The sequence below is a fragment of the Bubalus bubalis genome, chromosome 4 (assembly GCF_019923935.1).
Source record: "Bubalus bubalis isolate 160015118507 breed Murrah chromosome 4, NDDB_SH_1, whole genome shotgun sequence".
NCBI lineage: Eukaryota > Metazoa > Chordata > Mammalia > Artiodactyla > Bovidae > Bubalus > Bubalus bubalis.
This window is the reverse complement of record NC_059160.1, coordinates 152,935,146-152,962,043: the sequence shown is the minus strand read 5'-3', so window position 1 is coordinate 152,962,043 and position 26,898 is coordinate 152,935,146. Positions and strand designations below refer to the sequence as shown.

At 47.5% G+C, this 26,898-nt stretch overlaps 1 long non-coding RNA gene across 1 annotated transcript in view; it reads right to left on the bottom strand.

The window, feature by feature from the left end:
- The window catches only part of LOC102393709, a 66,531-nt gene extending 49,399 nt beyond the window's left edge, over window positions 1-17,132 (bottom strand). The window contains exon 1 of the long non-coding RNA XR_006550862.2: window positions 15,922-17,132. This is a non-coding gene — a long non-coding RNA (uncharacterized LOC102393709). The remainder of the gene's footprint in view (window positions 1-15,921) is intronic.
- Window positions 17,133-26,898: the final 9,766 nt, after the last annotated feature.

Sequence of the window (26,898 nt, the reverse complement as noted above, 5' to 3'; positions counted from 1 at the left end):
TTCACTTTCACTTTTCACTTTCATGCATTGGAGAAGGAAATGGCAACCCACTCCATGTTCTTGCCTGGAGAATCCTAGGGACAGAGGAGCCTGGTGGGCTGCCGTCTCTGGGGTCGCACAGAGTCGGACACAACTGAAGCGACTCAGCAGCAGCAGCAGCCTTCATCCATACCCTGATGAATCTCAGTTTCTTATTTTGTAATGACATCACAGGAAGAACCTCCCATATCCTTTCAAAATCTAAATGAAAACCCCAGTGTGGCTTAAAATCTCAGTTGGATAACTAATTCAATTGTCACATGCTACCCTTCCTCTCATACTAGTCAGGCATCAATCTGGGAGTCACGCCACGAGGGAGGGTACATGCTCTGCTCTTTCTCCCTCCTCTCCTTCCTCTCCTGGGATCCTTTCTCCTCAGGAGCTTTTGGGCCTGGAAAGAATAGAAACGAAAAGAGGATTGGTGGGCATTGGTTCTGGTGGTTAACTATCCCCAATTATAGCCCCAGGCATATAGTAAGATTACAGTTTCCTTTCCCCTTGAAGTTAGGTGGAGCCATGCGGCATGCTTTAGCACATGACATGTGAGCATGGATCCCAGAAGGATAGGTAGAGATGGACATGGAGAACACATGGGGAATATACTCCATTGTTACAAAGTGCTAATATTTGTGGACTACTTGTTACTTAGCATTAGCCTAGTCTAACTAACTGATAGAAATGGCTCTTCCATGGCCCAATCTTCACTGTCTCTGGTAATAATCTCTGTGTGACAGGTCCCAAACTGATCCTGGAACACATGCATGAGCTCTTCAGGAGACCCTACAGGAAGGAGGACTCTCCATTACACAGCCCCCACATCTGCTCCAACCTAATCTCATTTGATCTTTCTCAGCTGTCACCCTTGGTGATCTACCCCAAAGCCTCTTACTGCTAAGCTCCTTTCCCCTGCATCTAGGCTCTTGGATATGACTTGGCAGAATGGTTCAAGCCTGGCTGTATTCCAAGATGTCCACTCAACTCATGAGCAACTCATGCAATTTTACTGGACCAAATGCTGTGCCCTCTCTCCAACCTCATGTCTTTCTCTCTATTCACTTCCTATTGCCGTCATAACAAATAACTACAAACTGTGCCTTAACACAAAGACCTCCCAGTTCTGTAGGTCAGAAGTCCAAGGCATCAGCGGGGCTGTGTCATTTCTAGAGGCTCTAGGGGAGCATGTTTCCCTGTGTACCCAACTTCTAGAAGCCATCTGCATTGCTTGGGTCACAACACTCTTCCTCCAACTTTAAAGCCAGCAATGGCAAGTCAGGTCCCTTTCATACTCTGATTTCTCCTGCCTCTTCTGCCATCATCCCTGCCATCCCATCTCTCTCTGAGGGCAGCCAGGAAAGTTTCTCCACTTTCAAGGACTCTTGTGATTAGATTACGCCCAGATGGATAATCCAGGATAATCACATCGAAAGGTCTTTAACCTTAATCATATCTGCAATGTCCCTTTTGCCATGTAAGTTAACATATGTACAGGTTGCTGGAATGAAGACATAGACATCTTTGGGGTGAGGGGGGTGTGGATTTTTCCATCTACCACGCTCCCCAATTATCTTTTCCCCCTGTTCAGACCAGCAGAGGGAGCAGTTCTGATAAATTAAGCCAATAGATAAGATGCCATCTTCCTTTATCCAGCACTCCTCCATTGCTATGAGTGATTCTCTTAGAACCCCTTACATGGGTAGGGACAAACTCCCCTCTAGTCTCCCCCATGAGAAATGGGAGGGGAAAGTCACAGCACCACCACCCTAGTACTCCTTATTCCCATGAGATAAATTATTTCCATATTTAAATATTTCTATTTCCAGTAGAAATAAAATATAAGACATACATCATGTTAGATTTCCTACTAGTCACATTAAAATAAGGAAAAAGAAACAGGTGAATCTAATTTTAATATAATACTTCATTTCACTCAATCTATCCAAAATAATATTTCAACATCTATTAGTGTTAGTTGCTCAGTCGTGTCCAACTGTTTTCAATCCCATGGATTGTGGCCTGCCAAGCTTCTCTGTCCATGAGATTTTTCAGGCAAGAATACTGGAGTGGGTTTCCTTCCTCCAAAAGGTCAAGATCTCCTCAACCCAGGGATCAAACCCGTGTCTTCCAAACTGCAGGCAGACCGTTTACTGTCTGAGCCACCAGGGAAGCCCATGTCAACATCTAGTCATATAAAAATTATTAATGAAATACTTGACATCCTTTAATTGTACTTACTGTTGCAGTCCAGAGTGTAGTATACACTTCCAGCAGTCCTCAGCCTGGACTGAACAGCCGCCTGGGGCTAGCGACTACCATATTGAGCAGCGCCAGCTCTAGACTTCCATTTGTATAGGCTGGGGCAATGCGGGGCCCAGGGGCCAGGCTACAGTGATGGGTGGAGGGAGAGGGGCCCATTTAGTAGCTTCTGGATGGGTGGGTGGGGCTGAGGGGTCTACACCTCTCTGCTTTGGCTGTTCTTTATAATACAGGTGTTTTCTGCCACTTACCCCTAACTTTATTTCATGATGGCCAATGCGTGCTTGCTCAGTCACTTCAGTCATGTCTGACTCTTTGCGACCCCATGGACTGTAGTCCACCAGGCTCCTCTGTCCATGGGATTTTCCTGGCAAGAATACTGGATTGGGTTCCCATGCCCTCTTCCAGGGGATTTTCCCAACCCAGGGATTGAACCCACTTCTCCTGCATTGTAGGCCAGTTCTTTACTGCTGAGCCACCAGGAAAGCCCTCATGATGGCCCATTCTTAGGCAATTCATCATGCTCTTAAACATGTAAAGTGTTTAGTTCAGTACTTAGTACATAGTCTATATTCATATGTTACTGTTATTCTACACAATGCCAAGTGCAGGGATGGACACACAGCAGGTGCCCAAAAAAGCAGCCGATGAATGAATTGGCTTTTACTTAATCTCCAAGTAGAACTTCTCAACTTCCATCAAGTTACACCAATGTGAGGCTCAGGGCCAATCACAAAGTAGGACTCAGGGAGCATCACCCACCTCACATGCACCCAGGGCCTGGTCCTGGACACTAACCACAGCAGGTGCTCAACAAGAGTGCACTTGCATTTCACAGAGAAGTTAGACAGGAGGGTTACTGTCTGGATATGGAAGTTAGACCCTCTTCCTCAAAGCAGGAAGCCACAGCCAACTGAGGAACTTAGAAAGTAGGTGACAATGAGGAATGTCAAAGCTAAAATAAGCGGCATCTGGGACTTTCCTGGAGGTTCCCTGGTTAAGAACCAGCGTGCAATGCAGAAGACTCGGGTCCAATCCCTGATCAGGGAACTAAGATCCCACATCCCACATGTCTTGGAGAAACTAAGTCTATGTGCCACAATGACAGAGCCCACGCACTGTAACTAGGACTCAACACAGCCAAATAAATTTTTTTTTTTATTAAAATAAGTGGCTTCTGAAAGTCACCTCACCCAACTGCTCTGTTGTGTAGGTAGGGAAGCTGAGACTTGGAAATAGAAAGGAATACACATCCCGGGAGACAACCCAAGTCCCCTGACCCAGGAGTGAGAGCTCAGATGGGAATTAAAGGCTCAGAAATGCTCCTCATGGATTGTAGTGCAGGCAAAAATAAAACATTCTGGCTAGAAGACAGAGGGGTCCTGAGAAGTGGGTCTGAAAGGTCTCATCTTGACTCTGCCTCCAACTTCCCGTGTAATTTTGAGAAAGCCCCCTTCCTTCTGGGGTCCCATCAGCTCCAAGAGGACACGAAGAAGAAGCCAATCAAATGAGACTCTGCTGAGCTGCTACCAAGAAGCTCAGCCCAAGACCCACTTTTCAGACGGGAAAACTAAGGTCCAGAGATGGCAAGGGACTGAGGTAAGATCACCCAGCAAATCAGTGGCAGATCCTCACTTAGGGCTCTTTTCTGCTATGCCAGGAAGTATCCCTCAGATAACAGCACTCACTTCCTCTTTAATTCTGAGCTGAAAGCAGGGGCAAGTACCACTCCTTGGAAGGTAGAAGGGGAGTAGGAGGTATCTGAAGGACAGGTGGACAGTAAGCTGATTTTCTAAGCAGGGCTCTGACATGGGGGGAAAAAAACTGAGTGTTCAAGGAGCAGGCTGAGATGAGAGCTGACAGCCAACAATCAGCCCTAGAGAAAAATGCAAATGAAATGAAGCCAAGGAGGAGAAATGTAGAAACCTGAGGCTGGTTCCACCAAGTACACACACACGCACACACACACACAGCCTCGCATCCCACGTCATTCAATTCCCCTGCGTGTTCTAAACCTAGATGATCAGATAATAAGAGGTTGAGTGGTATGCATAACATCAAGTTGATTAAATTTGTTTACTGATAATTCTTTCAGGTTCCCATGAATATCGTGTAATTTCCTTGCTGTATTTCAAACAGATTTGGGCTAATGCATTATTGACAGCACCCTTGCAGACCATCTCGACAATGTCATTCAGGATAATTATTTCACAACAGATTTCCAGAGCCCCTGGTTCCTGTTGGGATTCACTTGGGCATAAATTACAGAGCCGAATATTTAATCAGTGTCCCCATTAGAACCCCGTGGCTTATTTTTAGGAATTGAGGAGGGAGAATGGGAGGGAGAGGGGGTATTTGTATTATTACAACATGAATACATTTCTTCTGTTCTGGGTTGTTTTTTTTTTTTTACCCCCAAAGCTCAACCAAGCTGAAAAGCAGCCTGAAGCATCCTTGCCTTTTTTAGAAATAAACACAAGCATTAATCTTTTGACTGCATTAAATTAAATATTAATGTTAACGGATCACATAATGCGGAGTTAAAAAAACGATTAACATTTACACCACAGTCTCTCCCTGTGACTTTTCCCTTACACAAATTAGTCCCTCTCCTAAGTAATAACACATAAGCAGTGGCACCTTGGGAAGAAGGCAGAACCGGGAGACTGGGGCCAGATGACTGTTCGGAGCATTTCTTAGGATGAACTGGGGCAGAGGCAGCCAATGAGCAGACGGGCCTCCCTCTCAGGCAGTTCAGCCGTAACTGAGGTGTGATGTGGTTGCTCCCTTGCAAGGAATAATCTCAGGGCTAATTAGCAATGCCAAGAGCTGTGCCGGGATGGGGCAGTGTTTACATTTCCAGCTATTTGGTTCAAGCAGCAGAATCAATCATGCAGTGAGCCTGTGCTGGGCCCATTCCCAACCCCCAAGTGATGCCTCACTGCCGGCCTCACACTGCCATCCAGCCTCTCCACCATCATGCCCGGAGAGCCATCAATCCAGGCTGCGTGGCCTCCTAACTGCCTGTGCCAGCCACCTCCCCAAGGCCTGCACAGACTGACCTCCTCTGAACCCTGTGAAGTTGGCCATCGCCCCTTCTTTTTAAAAGGGTGCTCCCTGGGTTTTTGAGACTTCTTTGACCCCTCTTTTTGACTGAAATTATGTGTTATCCACTGCCTGGCCCATCAGAAGCCACCAGACAATATCGGTCCACTCCTCCCCTTCCTTCTCCTCATTCTCTTTCCCGCTAACTGCTGATTCCAGCTCTGGCTGCCCCTCCCCAACTGCCTCATTCAGACCTATCCCACATCCCAGGCCCACTGAGTGGCCTGGTTGTCCACATGCAGCCTCTCCCTGTTCCCCCAGGCTTCCCACCTTACCACTGCCAGAGACCACACAGGTTAATTCAGCATCTCTGCAGGTCCTAGGGCCTCCAGGAGAAAATCTCCCTGCAGCCTTCACAACCAGCCCCAACTCTGAGTCACTCACTGCTAAACACCCTCTGTCCTGGCCATATGAGAGTCATCATCACAAATGACTTCTGTCTGTGGAGAGGAGGGATGAGGCCAGGACACCTTTCCGCCTTCACGAAACCTTCCTGTGAACCCAAAGGTGGCCATAGCGTGGGCAACCTCAAGGACCCTGCCCTGAGGAGGGAACTGTGTGTGAATCTGCTCTGCAAGAATAAAGAGATCCAGTGCCCTGGGAGTGATCTGAGAATCTCTGTGGAGGATTGGCATTTGGGCCAGGCCTTGGAGAAATAATAGGATTTCCCAATAGGCAGAGAATGTTCATTTTATCCACTTATCTAGCCTGATTGGCACTTGCCAACAAGAAGAGGGAAATGGGACTGGGCCATGGCAGAACCTCTCACAGGGTCCCAGAGTCACCTTCCTCTTCCCTATGAGGAAGCAGTGGTGGTTCTAGTTCAAGGAAGTTCCTCAAGGTCAGCAGCTGCTGCTGAATTGTCTGCTTTACCAAACCTGCTTCTCAAACCTGGGGCCCTGAGCTCTCCCAGCCTGGGCCAGAAGAGGGTGATGCCCATTTCCTGCCCAAGTCATCAGCAACCTCTTCCCACCATTCACTGCATGGGACGTGGACTGAGTTCCAACCCCAACTCAGCCATGTACCAGTGAGGTGACCTTGGACAGGTCTTTGGAACAAACAAGCCTCCGATTCTTCATGTGCAGAAAGGGATTAGCAACACTCCCCCATCACAGGCATGCAGATGACATATGGAGAAGGGCGCTGGGAATGCCAAGCCCTGGGCTCCAGCACAGCCCCCCTCTGTGGTCCTGGGAGCCGGCAGGGACGTGCCCAGCTGGAGTCCGCGGTGACACCGGTGCCCTGACTGCCTGGCAAGCACACCTCTGCCCTCCAGAGCTCCCCTGCTCAGCTCACTACACAGCCTATAAGCGGGGGCCCTCTGGGCCTCCACACCTCCCCCTCCTTTGCAAGGTGCAGACTGAGGCCTGGAGAGCTGGGCTGCCTGTGAGCATGTTAACAGCAAACGCGGCCCACACCTGCTGCCTCCTGTCTTCCAGGCCCCACAGGAGCCTTGCTCGTCTCTGCTGTGCAGCCTTGACTCGCCAGTACTCAAGGGCCAGACCACCAGAGGGCCAGGCTGGCCTGTGGCCCTCTGTTTTTGCTGCTTTCTGTTATGTTTTCATTTTCTGAGTAGTACATGTATGTGCTTTAACAACTCAAATGGTACCAAAGGGGATATGGTAACCAGTAAGTCTCACTCCCATCCACCTTCAACACCAGTGCCTCAGATGCCCTGTCCAGGGGCACGTCCTATAGCCAGAGGCATCTTACATATATTCAAATATGTCTATATCTTCTTCGTACAAATTTTAACATATTATATACAGTTTTCTACCTTGTTTGTTTCACTTACCGTATCTGACAGATTATCCCAAATCAGTGCATGAACATTCTCCTCACTTCTCTGTCGTGTCTGACTCTTTGCAACCCCATGGCCTGTAGCCTGCCAGGCTCCTCTGTCCGTGGGATTCTCCAGGCAACAGTACTGGAGTGGGTAGCCATTCCCTCCTCCAGGGATTCTTTTTGACAGTGCAGGATATTTGATTGCATGGACGCATCTATTTGTGGATCTATAGCTGCTTCCAGTCTGTGTGCTAAGCCACTTCAGTCGTGTCTTTTTGTGACCCTACGGACACGCCAGGCTCCTCTGTCCATGGGATTCTCCAGGCAAGAATACCGAAGTGGATTGCCATGCCCTCCCCCAGGGGATCTTCCTGACCCAAGGATCAAACCTGTGTCTCTTACCTCTCCTGCATTGGTAGGCAGGTTCTTTATCACTAGCACCACCTGGACTTGAGTACAAATGCTAAACTGTTTCTTTTGCCAGATTTCTTGGGTATCTGATATATCTTTTTCCCACAGAAAACTTATATTGAATCTTGATTCTATGCAGAAAATCCTCTCTGATCCCAACACAGTCCTCTACCTCAGCACTGATATTTCTTGACTAAAAGAACATCCCAATGCATGTTTGGAGGTAGCAATTTTGATATGAATTTATCACAATAGCATATCAATACCAAGATAGTAGACACACATCCCTGATTAGTATTCCGATAGTTCACTACATCTCTGAGCACTTAACTAATTTTGAAATTTACCTCAATCTCTATCTCTTGCTGAGCTTCAACCTTTCCTTAGGCCTTATCCATTCCTCTGGCCTCAATCTTATCTATTTTTCTTAGTCTCTGTTTTCATGAAGGCATGAACTGATGCTTTAGCCCATGAATCCACCCACATACAATCCTTATATGTTTTCCTATTCTGTCTCTATAGCTCCAACTGCAGAATATCACCATTCCAGTAAAAAGAGAAGATTTCTGTTTTCCTATTAGTTCCTATATTCATTTTAGGCAGTTCTACACTCCTGAATATTCATTGGAAACACTGATGCTAAAGTTGAAGCTCCAATACTTTGGCCAGCCTTGTACTTTAAAAATCAGAGCTGCACCTCAGAATGGGAGAAAATAATAGCAAATGAAACAACTGACAAAGGATTAATTTCCAAAATATACAAGCAGCTCATACTACTCAATACCAGAAAAACAAACAACCCAATCAAAAAGTGGGAAAAGACCTAAACAGACATTTCTCCGAAGAAGACATGCAGATGGCTAACAAACGCATGAGAAGATGCTCAACATTGCTCATTATTAGAGAAATGCAAATCAAAACTACAAAGAGATATCACCTCACACTGGTCAGAATGGCCCTCATCAAAAAATCTACAAACAATAAATGCTGGAGAGGGTGTGGAGAAAAGGGAGCACTCTTGCACTGTTGGTGGGAATGTAAATTGATACAGCCACTATGGAAGATGGTATGGAGATTCCTTAAAAAATTAGGAATAGAACCACCATATGACCCAGCAATCCCACGCCTAGGCATATACCCTGAGGAAACCAAAATTGAAAAAGACACATGTAGCCCATTGCTCATTGCAGCACTATTTACAATAGCTAGAATATGGAAGCAACCTAGATGTCCATCGACAGATGAATGGATAAAGGAGTTGTGGTACATACACACAATGGAATATTACTCAGCCATAAAAAGGAACACATTTGAGTTAGTTCTAATGAACCTAGAAACTATTATACAGAGTGAAGTGGAGTCAAAGAGAAAGATAAATACCATATTCTAACGCATATATATGGAATCTAGAAAAATGGTACTGAAGAATTTATTTGCAGGGAAGCAATGGAGAAACAGACATAGAGAACAGACTTATGGACATGGGGGGAGGGGAGGAGAGGGTGAGATGTATGGAAAGAGTAACATGGAAACTTACATTACCATATGTAAAATAGATAGCCAACGGGGATTTGCTGTATAGCTCAGGAAACTCAAACAGGGGCTCTGTATCAACCTAGCAGGGTGGGATGGGGCGGGAGATGGGAGGGAGTTTCAAAGGGAGGGGATATATGTCTACCTATGGCTGATTCATGTTGAGGTTTGACAGAAAACAGTAAAATTCTGTAAAGCAATTATCCTTCAATAAAAATAAATAAATTTTTTAAAAAATCAGAGCTGCAGGAAACCCCCACTGCAAACACATCCTGGCACACGACAAGTCCACAGTCGGCCGGCAGAAGTCATCTATCCAGTCCATTCCCCAGGTCCTGCCTCCTCCATGAAGGCGTCAAATACCTTTCCTTTGATGGATAAGGAAACTATGCCCAGGTTTTGTGACTTACCCAATGACCCTCAGCTGATTGATAACAGAGTGAGAAACCCAGGCTTTTCCACTCCAGGAATTATTTGAATTTTCAGTTTAAAAAATCATCCAAATAATTTAAAAAGTAATAATTACGCATTTACTTGGCTGTGCCGGGTCCCCGTTGTGGCACACCAGATCTCTCAGTTGGGGCCTGTGGGATCTAGTTCCCCAGCCAGGGGGCAGACCCGGGCCCCCTGCATTAGGAGCACAAAGTCTTAGCCACGGGACCGCAGGGGAGTCCCCATCCAAATTCTTCACCTTACTGATAGGGAAACTGAGGGCCTTCAGGAAGGAGGATATGCCTCCTCAGAACCTAAGGCAGTGCTTCTCAAACACCAGCGCTCCCTGGAGGGCTTGTCACAGCAGTGCTGGGCCCCGCGCCCCGAGTTCCTGACTCAGCGGGTCTGGCAGGGGGGCTGAGAAGCTGTGTTTCGCGTTTCCAGGCGCCGCTGAAGCTGCTGACCACACTTTAAGCACCACTGTCCTAAGAGGCCGGGTGTTGCTTCAGGTGACACAGGGGAGGCTGTGTGAATTCTGACCCCACACCCAACCCTCCACTCACCCAGGGTTTTAACAGAGCAACGGTAATTTTTTGTGCTGTGGATCAGATCGGCTTTTTTTTTTTTTTAATTGCTGTTTGACTGTTTAAATACTGTTTTGTGGGAACAACCGGAATATATCATGAAGATGCCTTATCATTTGGTGACAGGAAGCTCCCTTTCATTTCCCTGGAGCATGGTGGTCACCCACTGCAGGGAATGGGGATAGGGGATGGGGGTGAAGCCCCAGGACACGAACGATGCTGTCAAGGCAGGACAAGGGCCTTTTCAGCCAGTCTCCACCCCACGTACATCATACGGAGTGGGGCCTGCTGAGGAGGGGTGTCATATCTGGTGTGTCCCCAGAAGGGCAGCATGGCAGCCCCCCACCGTGGCTGCACCTCCGGTTCTCCTGCCACCCTGCAACCTGGGCTCTGACTCACTGCTGCTCCGGAGAGAGACGGTGCTCACGGCCTGAACTTGGTGACCAGCTGCCCCCACCCTCACTCCCAGAGCTCCCAAGCACGCTGTCATCTGAAGATCTGGGCCTGGACTCCCAGGAGTCTAAGCCCCTTTCTCCACAGGACAGGAGGACAGAAGCAGCTATCAGTGCAGCAATATGTTGGAAATGTGCCAGGTAAGGTTTCAGCAGCATCATGGTCCACGGGATGGGGACTTTGAAGGCCTCTAGCATTTTCCATTGACATACACCAATGGCTGCCCCATGACCAAGTGTTCTTACTATGTAATAAACACCTGTGTGACTCTTGGGGAGGCACAGCCCTTCTCCCAATTCAGAAAACAAGGCAGGCCTGACAGGCATTTAGTATTCTCCTACACATCTGTGCAGCTGAAATCCAGTATGTCACCCAGGAAGAATGGATCAGATATTCAGGATGTGCAAGAGGCACAGAGAGGCAAGGTCAGGAGAGAACAGATGCCAGAGATGAGGCAGCTCCTGTGTACCCAGGGTGTCCATGTGTGACCCCAAGCACAGTGAGGTCAGAGGCAGCACAGCTCTCCCCACCTGCCTTACCCTGGTTTCCCAGCTTTCTCTGAGACACCGTACTCTTTCAAGAAAGTCCTTTCCTACTTAAACCAGCCAGAGTCCAATTCTGTTGCTGGAGACAGTGAACTTGGCAATGTTCACCCCAACATCAGAATCCTGTGAAGCTGAGAGGAACTTCCATCCCCATGTCATCAGAAGAGCTGACCAGCTCTGGAGGGTTCTAGGGCTTCAGCTTAGCTTGTTGGCCATAATCATCTCTGTGCTTAAGCACCTATTATGTCCTCTTCAGAGCTGTCGCCTCCACTATCCTGCCTCACTATCAGGACGCACAGGTCGAGGCAGACACAGGGGAGGCTGCAGGAGGACAAAGGATAGGAAGGCACAGCGACCTCAGGGCACCTGAGGGCATTTTATTCCATTATCACTACTATTAACGATAATAATAAAAACTGCTGCTTTTAAGTTGACTGTGCAAGCTCTGTGCTAAACACTTCCTACACATCACGCGACTCTGTAAGGCAGATACTGTGATACACATTCTGGTATTAAGAAAATTAGCCCAGCAAAGAGGTTATCTGCCTAAGGGCATCCAACTGCTAAGCACAGAAGCTGGACTTGAATCCAGATCTGTCTGGCTCCAAAGCCAGAACTCTTGGCCATTGTATTGAATGGCTCCCCACTGTCCTGCCACTGTCTCTGGACAAGCCACCTAAGCCCCTCCGGACTCCAAGGTCACCAGCTACGGTCACTGCGACAGTGAAGTTAGACTCTCCAGGACGAAACCCAGAGCCCTTAAGACTAGGTTCTTGTGAGTCCAGCTCTGGTGAGGGAAGACATTTCCTTAGAAGCTAGATGTCCTGAACCGCAGCGCCTAAGCTTAATAGACAGGTTCACATCCCCCCAGCCATGCAGCCCTGATTCTGCAGCCTCAGCACTAAAAAATCCTCTCCTGCTCTTGGGGCTGTCTTAAAGGCAAGGTAGCTGGTCAGACAGATGGGCGTGGTCATATGGTTAACTTGGATGCTGATTCACTCCACCTCCTAATTGAGAAGGATTCTAATTACAAAGCTTGCAAAGTGGCGAGTCCTGGGGACTGGTAGGATCAGCCAGCTAAGCTCCTTCTCTTGCTTTGCCCAAGGGGCAGTGTGGAAAGATGGCACAGGGCGAGGGTGTGGGGGCCAGCTGGCACAGAGGAGGGGGCCTGGATGCTTGGCATCTTGGCTGGGGGCCCAAACAGCTGACTCTGCCCTTTCACGGGGCTCAGAGGAGGTGGAGCCACACCCCAGCCCCAGCCCAGAGGGGCCAATTAGAGCATTTATGGTAAAACATGCAGAGGGGATGTACCTCCATCTCCATCTTGCTGCATTTGCTGAAGAAGCACCTGTGACATTACACAGATTAATACTGCACTAAGCAAATTAATCCTAGGGATTTCACTCACTACCTGTGGCTTACACATTTTAATGGGCTCTAAACCACCACCTGAACTGATGCAAGAGTGTGGTGATGCAAGGAAAGACATCAGAAGCAGCGCCAACCATAGGTGTAGTTTCTGGAAGAAGGAAGGAGGGGGCACCACATCCCATGTGCCAAAGGGGTGAGGAGGAAGGGGCCATCTTTCAGTTGCCTATGGTATTTCCATCTGCATTCAAGGGGGTGGGAGAAAGGATGAAGAGGCAACCCATGGCCTCTTCTTTGCCTCTGAATCTCTCATGTTGTCCATGGTTCAAATCTCACACTGATTCAACACCTTAAAAGCTTTGATTGCATCTCTATTCCTGCCTTGCAAATAAGTTCATCAGTACCATCTTTCGAGAGTCCATATATGCACAGTAATATATCTGTTTTCCTCTTTCTGACCCACTTCACTCTGTATGACAGACTCTAGGTTCATCCACATCTATACAAATGACCTAATTGCATTCCTTCTCATGGTTGAATCATATTCCATTGTGTAAATGTACCACATCTTTAATCATTCATCTGTCGTTGTATAGTAGAAATTGTAACAAAACATTGTAAAGCAATTAAACTCCAATTTTAAAAATAAATTTGTAAATAAAGGCAAAGGCTCTGATTGGGCACCTGGTGTGTGTCACTTCCTGGGCTAGGCGGTAGGACACGCTTAGAGATGGCTGCGTTGTAAGAAAGAAGAACCCAGTGAAACTCCATTGGTTAGGAGTGGAGGCAGTCTTGCTGTGAAGGTGCAGAGCGGGGACAGGATCTCCTGGGAAGCGGCAGGGGCTCAGAGCCAGACTCTCAGCCCATTCCTTCCAGGGAGTGGCTGCTCCCTTTCTCTCTACACACCTGCTGTTCTCCTCTCCCTCCACAAACTGGCTTCTCCTCTTCCGGCACACCATCTTCCTTGCAGCCTCCCAAACATGGCAGTCTCAGCTCTGTCCCCCAAGCTAATGACCTTCCAACTCAACTCCTGCAGTTAATGGGCTCAGTCACTGTGTCTCAACTCAGATTTCCAGGAGAAAGGACTGACTGGCCAAGGTGGAGTCTCCTGAACATCCCTGCTCTTCCTAGGCTCACCAATGGCTTTCACTTCTTGAAACTGTCCTTCTTGGCCTCTAGGACTGAGCTTGAGTCATCTTTCCTCCGACCCCTGACCATCCCTCTCCCGCCACTCCCATTGTTTATACTCTGCTAGCAACCTCTGGGCATGGCTTCCACTCCACACAAGTGCTACCCTTGAACTTGGGATCTGGCACTTTGAGAGGGGTCCACTCTGGCCCTCCTGCATCACACCCCTCTCTCCCTGCGGTGAGGAGTCCAACGACCCAAAGAGATGTAACTACCCAGACATCAGGCTTCCCGTCCAGACTAGCACTGTCCAATAGAACATTCTACAGGGATGTTCTCTAGGCACTGGCCAATGGTAGCCACTAGCTTCATGTGGCAAAGAAGTCCTGGAAACATGGCCACTACAGCTGAGGGACGGAAGCTTTTATGTGACTTAAGTCTGCCTCCCAGCTGGTCTCTCAGTCCTGCCAGACTTCTTTTCTAAGCCCTCACCACAGCAGTCTTGAGTCACTCTCCCGACTATAAAGCACCAAGTGACCCTCTCATCTGTATTTCAGGACAAAGTCTAGCTTTTCAGCCTAACAGTCAGTTTTTGTAATCCTGCTTCATCGTCCACTCTTCCTCCTGCTTCCACACAGCAGTGGCTGCACAACGTTCTTTGAACAAGCCTTGCCTTTCTCACCTCCGTGGCTTGTGAAGACTGTCCCCTCAGCCCAAAGCGGTTCTCTACCCTGCGCTCACTCCAGTGCTGGTAAACTTCTATTCATCCCTCAAAGCCCCAAGTGCACCATCCCCTCACCAGCTTCCTGTGTCCTGCCATGACCCTGTTCTTCTCTCTCCAGCTTACCCATGTCCTCTGCAGTGCTCAGATCCCAAGCCCAGGCCTACATTAGCTTTGGGTAGACCTGGACCTGTGGAGATTTAACACTGAGATGCTGTCCATACCACTGCTATTTAAATACCAATTCCTCTCAAGGTCCCATGTACATGCAAGCATCCCTGGAGGCCTCTACAAAGCAGTGTTTGTCATTTCGCACAAGCATGTGTTTGAATCTCCTTCTGGAAGGCTAGTGTGCAGGAGGAGCTGTGCAGCTGTTTCAGAAGCCCAACTTAGACACTTGACGCTCATTTCTCAACACATATTGGTTATTCTCTGTTATTTATAAGATAAAGTAATTTTTTAAAGGAAAAAGTTTTTATTCACGAAAAAATGCCACTCACATCTACCAGCCAAAAAGAGTTATACCAGAGTTCTATACACACAAACTAAGATGGCCTCAGGATGTAGCCTCCTACATCCCATGAGTGTCCTGCAGTGGTTCTCAGAGGGTAATTCCTGGACCAGAGCATCAGCATCACCTGGGAACCTGTTAGATACACCAGTTATCAGCTCCTCTCAGACCTGCTCAACCAAAAACTCTGGGGTGGGGCCCAGCCCTTTGTGTTTTGTTTTGTTTTTAATTTTATTTTATTTTTAAACCTGAAACACTGTATTAGTTTTGCCAAACATCAAAACGAATCCGCCACAGGTATACATGTGCTCCCCATCCTGAACCCTCCTCCCTCCTCCCTCCCCACACCATCCCTCTGGGTCGTCCCAGTGCACCAGCCCCAAGCATCCAGTATCGTGCATTGAACCTGGACTGGCAACTCGTTTCATACATGATATTACACGTTTCAATGCCATTCTCCCAAATCTTCCCACCCTCTCCCTCTCCAACAGAGTCCATTAGACTGTTCTATATATCAGTGTCTCTTTTGCTGTCTCGTACACAGGGTTATTGTTACCATCTTTCTAAATTCCATATATATGCGTTAGTATACTGTATTAGTGTTTTAACAAGCCCTCCAGGAGGCTCTGGTCTATTTACCTATTATGAGCACTCCTGAAGGCAGGGGGTCTGCCATGCTCAGCTCCCCACGCCCAGCCCCTGGCCCGCTGCTCGAGCGATGGGCCTTCCGTAGCTTTATATGTGTGCACTGAAGGAACAAATGAGTGCATGCAGGAGTGAATGAACAAAAAGTTAAGAACAAGTAGAAAAGAAACTGAGCGACAGATGCAAAAGACACTGAGAGCTTCTTGTTAGGCGTCCGCTCAGTCCTTCTGACCCAGTGGGCAGAAGGAGCAGTGTGCAAGGATAATGCGGGCGCTGCGGCCCCTCAGACCTCCACCTCTCCAGCGCTTCATCCCCACCCCTGCTGTACTGAGAGCTGAGTGACAGTGCTGGGCCGCTCACCCTCTCCAACCCACGTCCCAGGAGAAAATTCCCGTCCAGACAACTTACTCAAGAAAGAACCCCAGGAGCAAGGGAGCACTTGGTCCGAAACGGCCTGTGCAGGACCCCTAAATGAATTAATATCATTTGTAGAAGGCCAGTTGGTCTCAAGATGAATGGAGCTAATGCTGCTCTTGGCACCCAACTTAAAGATTCAAGGCGCCAGAAATAGACAAGAAGGCCTCTTTCAACTTTCAGACCAGACTGCTGAATAAAGCTAGAAGGACGGAATGGGGGGAGAAGGGGCCTATTCAAAGGAGGAATAAAGCTTTCTTTGGTGAAGAAATATTAATCTCAATATTCACATGGTGTTAAAATATATGTTTGAGATCTCCAGAATGAGATGTTCATAAATAGATAAGCTCTAAGTGGATGATTTTTTAGCCTTGATTTTCCTTTACTGAAATATAATTAACACTTCCTGAAACCAGCGAGCTTGGAATAATTTAGTTCAATTGTAAGTATGCAAAACACTTAACAATTAGCTCCATGAAATGAGACCAGCCAGAACTGAGCCGACTTCATTAATGCCCTAAGCGCATGTGCCCTATTATAACAGCTTTCAGAAATATTGTATAAATCTGAAATGTCCCCATAGAATGGAACAGGGAGGGAGTTTGCGATTATTTTCATTCATTTGAAGGCTACCTCTCATAAACACAGCGGTCTGAAAGATGACGGCAGTTGGCTTTAATATTTTTACTGCCGCTTCCAAGGTGGTGAAAAGAAAGAAACCAAGGTATTGTAATGGGGTCTTTAAAGCTGGTATGATTTAACCTGCCACAGAGAGGGGCAGCTTGAAGCAGGAAAAGCTCACGGGTTCTGCGAGTCAGGGGCCCCCGGTTCAGCTGTACGGCCTGGCTTACGTCCTTCACCTCTCTGAGTTTTCACCTGTGAAGTGGAGAAAATCAGGGGCACTATTCAAACAAGTAAACATCAGTGCAGCACGGGCTATTACCAATCAGAACGGATGCTGGCAGGACAGGACCAGACCTGGGGCACGGTGGTATGGTCCGATGCCCCATGCCCTCACCTGTTCACCCCGGTTGAGCACTGGATCAGCAGGATAAGAACACCTTCCTCAGAGGGCTGTTGAAAGCAGTACAGGAGCTAATGAATGGGATGGGGCTTCAAAGGAGGAAGACTCTATTCAAATACCGCAGATTTGGGTAATTTTTGTATTTTTTCCTTCTTTTTCAGATACTGGCTGGAGGCAAAGTCTTCATGAAGTTAAGTTCAAGTTAGGCTAATTCCATTTCTTGAAGCTCTGAGTGAAAAATAAAGAATTGCTGGGGGCAGAATTTTAAAAGCGGGGGGTCGGGGGGAGAGGAATTTTTAATGTGTACATTTACCAAAATATTGTTTTCACCCACCAATCCAAAAAAAAATGCAATGCAGTGTGATTGCCAGTCAAAAGATGGAGCCTGTATTCTTTTTATTGAAGTATGGTTGATTAACAATATTGTGTTAGTTTCAGGGATACAACAAAGTGATTCAGCTGTATATTTTTCAGATTATTTTCCATTATAGGTTACTGCCAGATATTGAATACAGTTCCCTGTGCTATATAGTAAATCTTCATTGGCTATCTATTTTATTTGTAGGTGTTTGTATCTGTTAATCCCATACTCCTAATTGATCCCTCCCCACCTTTGGTAACCATAAGCTTGTTTTCTATGTCTGTAAGCCTCTTTCTGTTTTGTATATAGGTTCATTTGTAGTATTTTTTAGATTCCACATGTGATATATATTTGTCTTTCTCTGACTTACTTCACTTAGCACATTCTCTAGGTCCATCCAGGTTGCTGTAAAGGGCAATATTTCATTCCTTTTTATAGCTGAGTGATATAACATTGTGTGTGTGTGTGTGTGTGTGTGTGTGTGTGTGTGTGTGTGTGTGTACACATACATCTTCTTTATCCCTTTATCTGTTGATGGACACTTAGGTTGCTTCCGTGTTTTGACTATTTTAAGTAGTGTGATGAGTGCTGGGATTCATGGATTTTTTTTTTTTTCCAAATTAAAGTTTTCATCTTTTCTAGGTATCTACTCAGCAGTGGGACTGGCTGGATCATATGTAGCTCTATTTTTAGTTTTTTAAAGAACTTCCATACTGTTTTCCATAGTGTCTGCACCAATTTATATTCCCACCAACAGTATAAGAGGGTTGTTTTCTCCAGACCCTCTCCAGCATTCCTTTTTCTTTTTTTGGTTGGTTGTGTCCCATTTAGCATTTATGATCTTGGTTCTCCAACCAAGGATGGGATCCATGCCCCAATCAATGGAAGCCATGGGGTCTTAACCACTGGATTGCTGGGGTAGTCCCTCCCACATTTATTATCTGTAGACTTTTTGATGATGAGTGTTTTGATCAGTATAAGGTAGATGCCTCTTGTGGTTTGGGTTTGCATTTCTCAAATCATTACTGATGTTGAGCATCTTTTCATGTGCCTGTTTGGCCATCTGTATGTCTTCTTTGCTCAAATGTCTATTTAGGTCTTCTCCCCATTATTTTGATTGGGTTGTTCAGTTTTTTAAATATTGAGTTGTCTGAGCTATTTGCATACCTTGGATATTAACCCCTTGTCATTTACATCATTTTTTGTTAATGGTTTCCTTTGCTGTGAAAAAGCTTTTAAGTCTGATTAGGTCCTATTTTGGGGTTTATTTTTGCTTTTATTTATTTATTTATTTATTTTGCTTGGAAGATTGACCAAAGAAAATACTGCTACAAGTCCTGTCTAAAAATGTTTTGCTTATGTTCTCTTCTAGGAGTTTTATGGTGGTGGTGGTTTAGTCGCTAAGTCATGTCTGACTCTTGCAACCCCATTGACTGTAGCCTGCCAAGCTCCTATGTCCATGAGATTCTCTAGGCAATAATACTGGAGTGGGTTGCCATTTCCTCCTCCAGGGGATCTTCCCGACCCAGGGCTAGAACCCGGGTCTCCTGCATAGCAGTCAGATTCTTTACCAACTGAGTTACAAGGGAAGCCCAGGAGTTTATGGTATTGTCTTATATTTAGGCTCTTAAGCCATTTTGAGCCATATTTCTATATGTGGTGTGAGGGAGTGTTCTACTTTCATTGACTTACATGTCCAGCTTTCCCAACACCATGTGCTGAGGAGACTGTCTTTTCTTCATTATATAGTCTTGCCTTCTTTGTTGTAGATTAACTAAACACAGGTGTGTGAGTTTATTTCTGGGTTCTCCATTTTGTTCCATTGATCGATATATGTCTTTGTGCCAATACCACGATAAAGCCTGTGATCTCGAGAAGTATGGAGCACTACAGATAGCAAAGACCAGGAAGGAAACAGGAGTTCAAGACTCCGAGATGCATACTGTTTGTTTCCTTCAGTCCCAACAGTGGGCTCTGTGACTGTATGTGTGACCGCATGAGGGAAGGGCACCCAAAGTCCACATCTTCACAATCTGGACTGAGCCAATGTCCTTCCCAGGCCCCTGTGGGACAGAAAGTCATAACACCCAGGTCCCCTGAAAACAAGGAAGGTAACAAGGAGCTGGTTCCACCTCTGGAAAGTTCTGGCTACAAGTGAGTTCTTCCCCACTGCCTGGCACTAACCCTGTCCCTGGGCCAGGCCAACTCTCTTCAGGAGAGCCACAAAGCATGAGGCGCTGAACCTCACGCACCCAACACCTAGTGCCGGCATTCACCAGACAAGAGCACTCTCCTGGGGAGCGAGGCGGAGCACCCAAGGCTGAGAGAGGCAAGCAGCAACATTAACTGGGTCAGGATCTACTGAGTGCTGGGCCCATGTCAAGTAGTTCTCATGTGCTGACCCCTGCTACTGCTGCTGCTAAGTCGCTTCAGTCGTGTCTGACTCTGTGTGGCCCCACAGACAGCAGCCCACCAGGCTCCTCTGTCCCTGGGATTCTCCAAGCAAGAATACTGGAGTGGGTTGCCATTTCCTTCTCCAATGAATGAAAGTGAAGAGTGAAAGTGAAGTCGCTCAGTCATGTCCGACTTTTAGCGACCCCATGGACTGCAGCCTACCAGGCTCCTCCACCCATGGGATTTTCCAGGCAAGAGTACTGGAGTGGGGTGCCACTGCCTTCTCCAAACCCTACTTAACAGATTTGTAAACTAAGGCTCAGAGAGGTCAGGTGACTGGCCCAAGGTCACATTGCTCATGAGCAGTAAGACTGGCATTCCTGCTCGCATCTTCTACATCAAAGCCCACACTCTCCAAACGCACTCATCACACTGCCTATAGTAATGCACAGAGGTGGAAGTACCTTGCACAGAGCCTGGTCTGTGGAGGAGGTGCTTATCATTACCTGTGAAATCTGAATGGAAGACATTAAATAAGGATCCTGTAATTATTTGTGTGTGGAAAAACTGAACCATCATTTATTCAGAAAAACTAGAATATCATTTATTCATTGACACTCAGGATCCCAGTGAAAGTCAAATAGTCTATTTCAAACAAAGGTACAGTAAGATTTGACAAAAGAAGTATAAGCTAGACCCAACCAAGTCTCCTAAATGATCTTTCTGCGGTGGTTATCACCTGGATTCAGCCTTTTTGGTAAGGATCTTATATTGATTTCCTACTGTGGCCTAACAAATTACCACAAATTTAGTGGCTTAAAACAATACCAGTTTATCACCTTACAGTCCTACAGGTCACAGGTCCAGACTGGGCTGCATTCCTTGTGGAGGCCCCAGAGGAGAATGTGTTTCCTGGCCTTTCCCTAGCTTCTACAGGCACCCACATTCCTTGGCTCATGGCCCTGTTCTTCACCTCAGAGCTAGCAGCAAATCATCTTCAAATCTCTCTCTCTCTCTGAACTTTGCTTCCATGATCATATCTGCTTCTCTAACTCTGTCCTTCCTGTTTCCTTCTTATAAGGACCCTGTACTGGCCTTGGACCACCCACATAATCTAGATAATCTCCCTGTCTCAAGATCCTTAATTTAATCACTTCTACGAAGTTTCTCTTGCTACATAAGTTAACACATTCACAGAGTCCGGATTTAGGATGTAGACGTTTTGCTGCTGCTGCTAAGTCGCTTCAGTTGTGTCTGACTCTGTGCGGCCCCAGACGGCAGCCCACCCGTCCCTGTGATTCTCCAGGCAAGAACACTGGAGTGGGTTGCCATTTCCTTCTCCAATGCATGAAAGGTGAAAAGTGAAAGTGAAGTCGCACAGTCATGTGCGACTCTTAGCGACCCCATGGACTGCAGCCCACCAGGCTCCTCCATCCATGGGATTTTCCAGGCAGGAGTACTGGAGTGGGGTGCCATTGCCTTCTTCCCTTTATTCAGCCTATCACAGACTTAATAAAATAAATTGTAATAGCCATTCCTTCTTTAGAAATTGGCCAAAAGCTTTAGCATTTGGTCATAACAAACTTAATTCTAGATTTCCAGGACAAGACTCAATATCAAATATTGGCATTTCTAATCAATAATAATAATTTAGTGGCTACCACTTACATATTTGGAATCATAAGTGCCACCGAAGGGCTGTCTCATTTCATCCTAAAAATTGCTCTGTGATTTAGACATTATTACCCTCAATTTACAATAGAAACTGAGGCTTCAACAACTGTTTGCTTTACTCAAGGCCACAGTAAATGGTGGAGCTGGGATTTGAACTTGGGCTATCTGATATTGGATTGACCATCCAGATTGTTGGTTCAGGAATTATGGCCACCAGCCTGTGCATGAAAGAGAAAGTGCTCTGGAAAATATAAAGGATCTTAATACTACAAGAAGGAATAATAAGGAAGCATTTGGGGCCAAATTCTGCTTCTGCTAGTTTGACCTCAATTTCCTCATCTGTAAAATTGGCTTAATAGCACTCCTCTCCTGGGGTTGGTGTGATTAAATAAGAGGCAATGCATGCAACACGCTAGTGTTCCATATATTATTAGGTGGGCAAGGAGAAAGGCCAAGCATGGTTCTAAGAGTCCCAACACAAGGACTAATGCTGACCACCCTGGAATACTCCCTTCTCCCATCTGGACCCAAAGTGCAGTGAGAGAGAGACTAAGGTGCTCTCCCTCCCTGACTTCCTGGAAGAAGACTGCACAGCATCCTCTGACTCCAGGCCAAAGGCCTTCAGAGCTGGCTTCCCAATGCTGCAAACAGACTCATTGCTCAGTCCCAGGGCAGCCTCAGAATGGATGGGAATGTGTAAAAAGGTCTTAAAGAATCTTGCTGAGAACCACTCTCCACAGATGCCCTTCAAACCTCTTCCAACAGAATCATTTATCAGGCATGTGACTACGGAGTCTGGAGCCCGGTCCAAAACTGCGTTTTACACGGGGATTAATGACTAGTGTGATCAACCAGGGAAGGCTGGCTTGCACAGCTCAGTGATGACATCATCTGGACAGCTCCTTTGTCCCTGGGAAGAAAAGCTCCACCCCTCGCCATCTCACAACCCTGCAGAGAGTCCCAAGGCCAGACTTCAGGGTCAAAACACAGCAGACGACAACGGGCAGGGCACTGCCACACCAGCCACTCCTCGTGAAGAGGCCCGCGGCCGGCTCCAGGCCAAGCGGCAGACTTGCGCGGCTCCTGATGGTCTGAGTAGCCACTAATAGGCGATGCGCCCGTGGGCAAGTCACTCACCCTCCCCACGCCTCAGTTTTTTCAACCACGAAACAGACAGGGATGTACCTGTTCCATTGTGTTGTTGTAAACCCCAAATGAATTTAAAACACAAAAAGTGCTTAGAAAAGCACCCAGTTCACAACAAGCACTATGATATCAGTCACTATCTTCTTAGAGCTTGGCTCCACGCCTCCAACTCTTACATTCATTCTCCTTCCATGACGTCAAAGCACAGCCTTCTGCCAGCTCAGCGCTCTGATGCAGCCGTGTCTCGTTTCCTCAGCAACAGAGACCACAGGGCATGCTTTCCTTCTCCCCGCTCATCCAAAATAGGGCCATTCTTTCACCAGTCCTCTCCTGTCCCTGATGGCTTCTGGGCTCATTACAACATAGAACAGTCAGTTATAGTAGCCCCAGAGTTAGGGACTCCCAATCAGAAGCTCCTTCTCTCTGCCTTGATGGAGGCAGTCAGACCGAGGGAGAAGGGCCTTCACCCCTTCCAGAAAGCTGGCCAAGCCGTTAGTCCTTGCTGGGTGTCAAGCCTCCTGGATTACAGTTGTGGTGTGGGGAGGGGACGGTCCCGTTTCCAGCCCTGCCTGACTGTGCCTCACCTCCTCAGGCACGCAGGAGTCCTGCACAAATGTGGTGGGAGCTGGCTGGCTGTTCTGACAGCCAGTTAGGAACAGTCACCTGGTCACTTAGCTCATCATCGGCCCTGATGTTAAGGCCTTCCTTGATGTCTAACCCTTTCCCTCCCTCTCCTTCTCTCTCTCTCTTTCTCACACACACACAGCTTGTTTGTCCTGTGAAGACATGACCCTGACATAGAGAGGTCCACGGGAGCAAGGAAGGAGACGCTGGCAGGGTCAGCCACGGACAAACACGGCTCTGTGCAGCCCGCTGGGCCAGCAGAGCTTCCAGACATGAAGGGGTCCGAGCCTATTTGTGCTACCGTGAAAACATACCACAAACCGGGCGGCTTAGCAACCCCAGAAATCCATCCTTCACGTCTCTGGAGGCTGGAAGCCCAAGACTGTGGTACCAGCGGCCAGCACAGGCCCTCTTCCGCTGCAGGCTTCTCCCTCTGTCCTCACACGCTGGAAGGGCCCTGAGTAACATGGACACGTGTCTCTCACTGTGTCCTCCCTACCTGGAGGGCTCAAAATGTGAACCCAGAGACAAACCCAGTGAACTGTGGTCTTGGGGCCTCTGCTGCTCAGAGCCTTCGGAAGGCAACTGCCACTTGGAGAAACCTAGACCACCGGAAACCAAGCCTGGTTGTGCCCCCTGCCCGAGGCCTGAGTGAGACAAGGGGCTTCAGCTTGCCCTGATCCACAGCAGATGTGTTCAGGTGTACCTGCCCTGCCCACATCCCTGGCTGAAGGGGCAGCCCCAAGTGGCCATGTCTATACCACTTGTTCTCTTCTGAATGGATGGGAGATAGATAAGATACCTGACCTAAGGATATCAAGCTCACTGGCTAATCAGTGACCAATCAGATTTTTTTCTCTCAAGAATTTAGACCAAGTTAGACGGTGATGGGCATTTGAGGTTGTGTAGAGTTATGTTGACCCTACAGCAAACCAAGCAAAAAGAATGGAGAAGAAAGGTATGCCGAGCAGAGGAACCATAAATAAGCAGAGGGGTCCTGCCTGCAGAGACGAAAACAGCAGAGAGGCTCAGAGAGAGGCAAAGGGCAAAGACCACACAGCCCAAGAGAGACAGGAGACTCCGACAGAGAGGCAAGCCGCCTCACTCTCTGATGGCCTACCAGATCTGGTCCCCACGAGCTGCCTGGCCTCACTTCCCACCAAAGAACTCTGTACCGCTCCAATAACTGTGGTCTGCCTGACCCCCAGTGCATAAGCTGGCTCACACAGACTGCGTTCCATGCAACCCAGTGATCCCCACCTACAATAATGAGGCCAAGGGGCATCCACCAAGGGGCGGGGGTGCATCTTTCAGGGGCCTCTTGGTCCTGGTGTGAGGAATTGCTCTCTATGCCCGTCTGAATGTTCTCTCCATCCTTCCCATGGGCCCAAGTCCCATGTGCCTGTTAAAATATCCCCAAGTTCCTGGGCAGTATGCAGATCAGGCAGCATACTGAATTCAGGGTGTCGCAGCTCAGCTGTCTATAGAGATAAGGGGAGAGGTCTACAAAACCATCCTGGACTCACTGCCCTTCACTGAGAAACCTTCAGTGCAGCCACATGATGGATTTTCTCTTCTGGAACCAAGACAGTCTCCTCCACCAAATAAAAATATGACCCTTTAAGGCCACTGCATCATCAGCATGGCAAGCCACTGGAAATCAAAAAACCTGGATTCAAATTCTGGCTGCACGACTTACTACCTCGGCGACTTGGAGCAAATAACTTAGCCTCTCTGTTGCTCAACTTTGTCATCTCCTATGGAGATAGCATCTGACTGGAATGGAGAAGATGCAGCAAAATAAGGTATCTAATTAAACATATTGTAGGAGGTTGCCTATGATACTGCCTGCCTAACTGCCTGCCTTTCTTTGTACGTGCCTGGCAACAAGCAGGTATGAAATGAATGTATTCTGATGGACAGGGGCAGCTGCTCGGTTGATTGGTTTTTAGACATCCACTAATGACAGAGAAAAACCCACTGAAATGGAAGAATTTCAGGTAGCAGTGTGAATAATGTTTTACATTTTTGTAGGAGTTGATCTTCTAAAATACCATCTCACAACCACTCTGGGATACAGAGGCAGAACTACTATCCTCAACTCACAGATAGAGCATCTGACTACCCCACTATTTTTCCCATCCCTCACCAGGGTGAGCCAGTTCTTCATGCCCAGAGGGAACCTGAATAAGCTTAGGTAGACCATTTGTCCCTGTCTTGAGCGCTGTCTTTTTCAGATTCAGGACTATAGGGATGTCCATGAAGACGTGGAGCTGCTTTTTTTTCTTTCTTTGGCTGAGCTGTGGCACATGGGATCTTAATTTCCTAATCAGGGATTGAACCCATGCTTCCTGCAGTGGAAACTCAAGAGTCCTGATCACTGGATCACCAGGGAATTCCTTCCCTGGAACTACTTCTTTTTGTCCCTAGGCATTTAGAGGGGCTCTGTGGACCTCCAAAAGCCAGGCCAGGGAGCCTCTGCCCAATGGAACAAGTCACTTTCACAAACTCCATCAGGTAAACGCAGCTCAGCACCTTTCCCCACAAGAAGACTGGGAGCCATCAGGAATTAAGAGTGGGATTTCTAGAAAGTGGCTGTCCACACTCAAAGGCTGTCCCTGTGTGACCTCAGACACTTTGCTTACCCTCCCTAAGCCTATTTCTTCTGATGGAACAGTACCGATCTCATCAGGCAATTGTGAGGATGAAGTGAAATAATTCAAGAGAGGTCAGCCCCAAGGCAGGTGCAAGGTAAGGGCCTGACAAACATCAGCCCCTTCATCCTATGGAGGTGGCTATCCGTGATGCCCACGACCACTAAACATGCACAGTGCAGAATGCTCTCTCCCAGCCTGCACCATGCTATGAACCCCTTGAGAGCAGGAGCCGTATCTTATTCGTCCTGCTACCCCCCAATTCCCAGCACAAGCTCTGGCACAAATTGTAAGAAAGAAGGAACAAATGAACAGGTTCCTTATAGCACGTCCAGCTCTTGAGTTGTTTGGCTGTGATTATCAGGAAAATGCATTTGAGTCCACACCTGTCACCTGGGAGAGTCAAGAGCCTAGGCATGGGCTTGGGACTAGGGCTTCTAGACCCCAAAAATGTAATACTCCTATCACAGATAATGCACTTATCAATGATTGGGAGCCCAGGCCAGTGGGAGGGATGCCGTTTCCTCTGAGCTCCAGGAACAGATTCTCAGCTGGGACACTGGCTCCCTGCCTATCCCTCTCAACACAGACAGGCAGACATGCATTTATATGCACACGCACACACAATCAGGGCAGGGAAGAACGTCCCCAGGCTGACCTCACCTAGAAGATGCTAATCCTCCTGGACAACAGGAGCTGTGGGATCCAGGTCAGGCGGGGATCTGTAAGAATACCTTGGGGTCCACAGGTGGGTCCTTTTCTCTGAGGTCTGGGCATGTGAGATACCAACAGAGGTGGATCTATCTACCTTGCATACTCTAAGAGATCAGATCGAATCTGGGAAGTAGATTCTAAAATAAAGTTAGAGACTAAAAAGAATGCAAATGAAGTCATGAATGAAGGAGATTCAGAATTCCGACCAAGAGCTGAGCCCAAAGGAAGGCCAGGGTGAAGGCACAGGGTGTGGCCCTAGGATAGCTTCCCACCTTCAAATGGTTCCACCAGGCCACCTCCCCCAGGAGAGACATCACCATACTTACCTACTGGTGGCATGACACCAAAGCAGGAAGATACCATGTGATGAGCCATTTCAT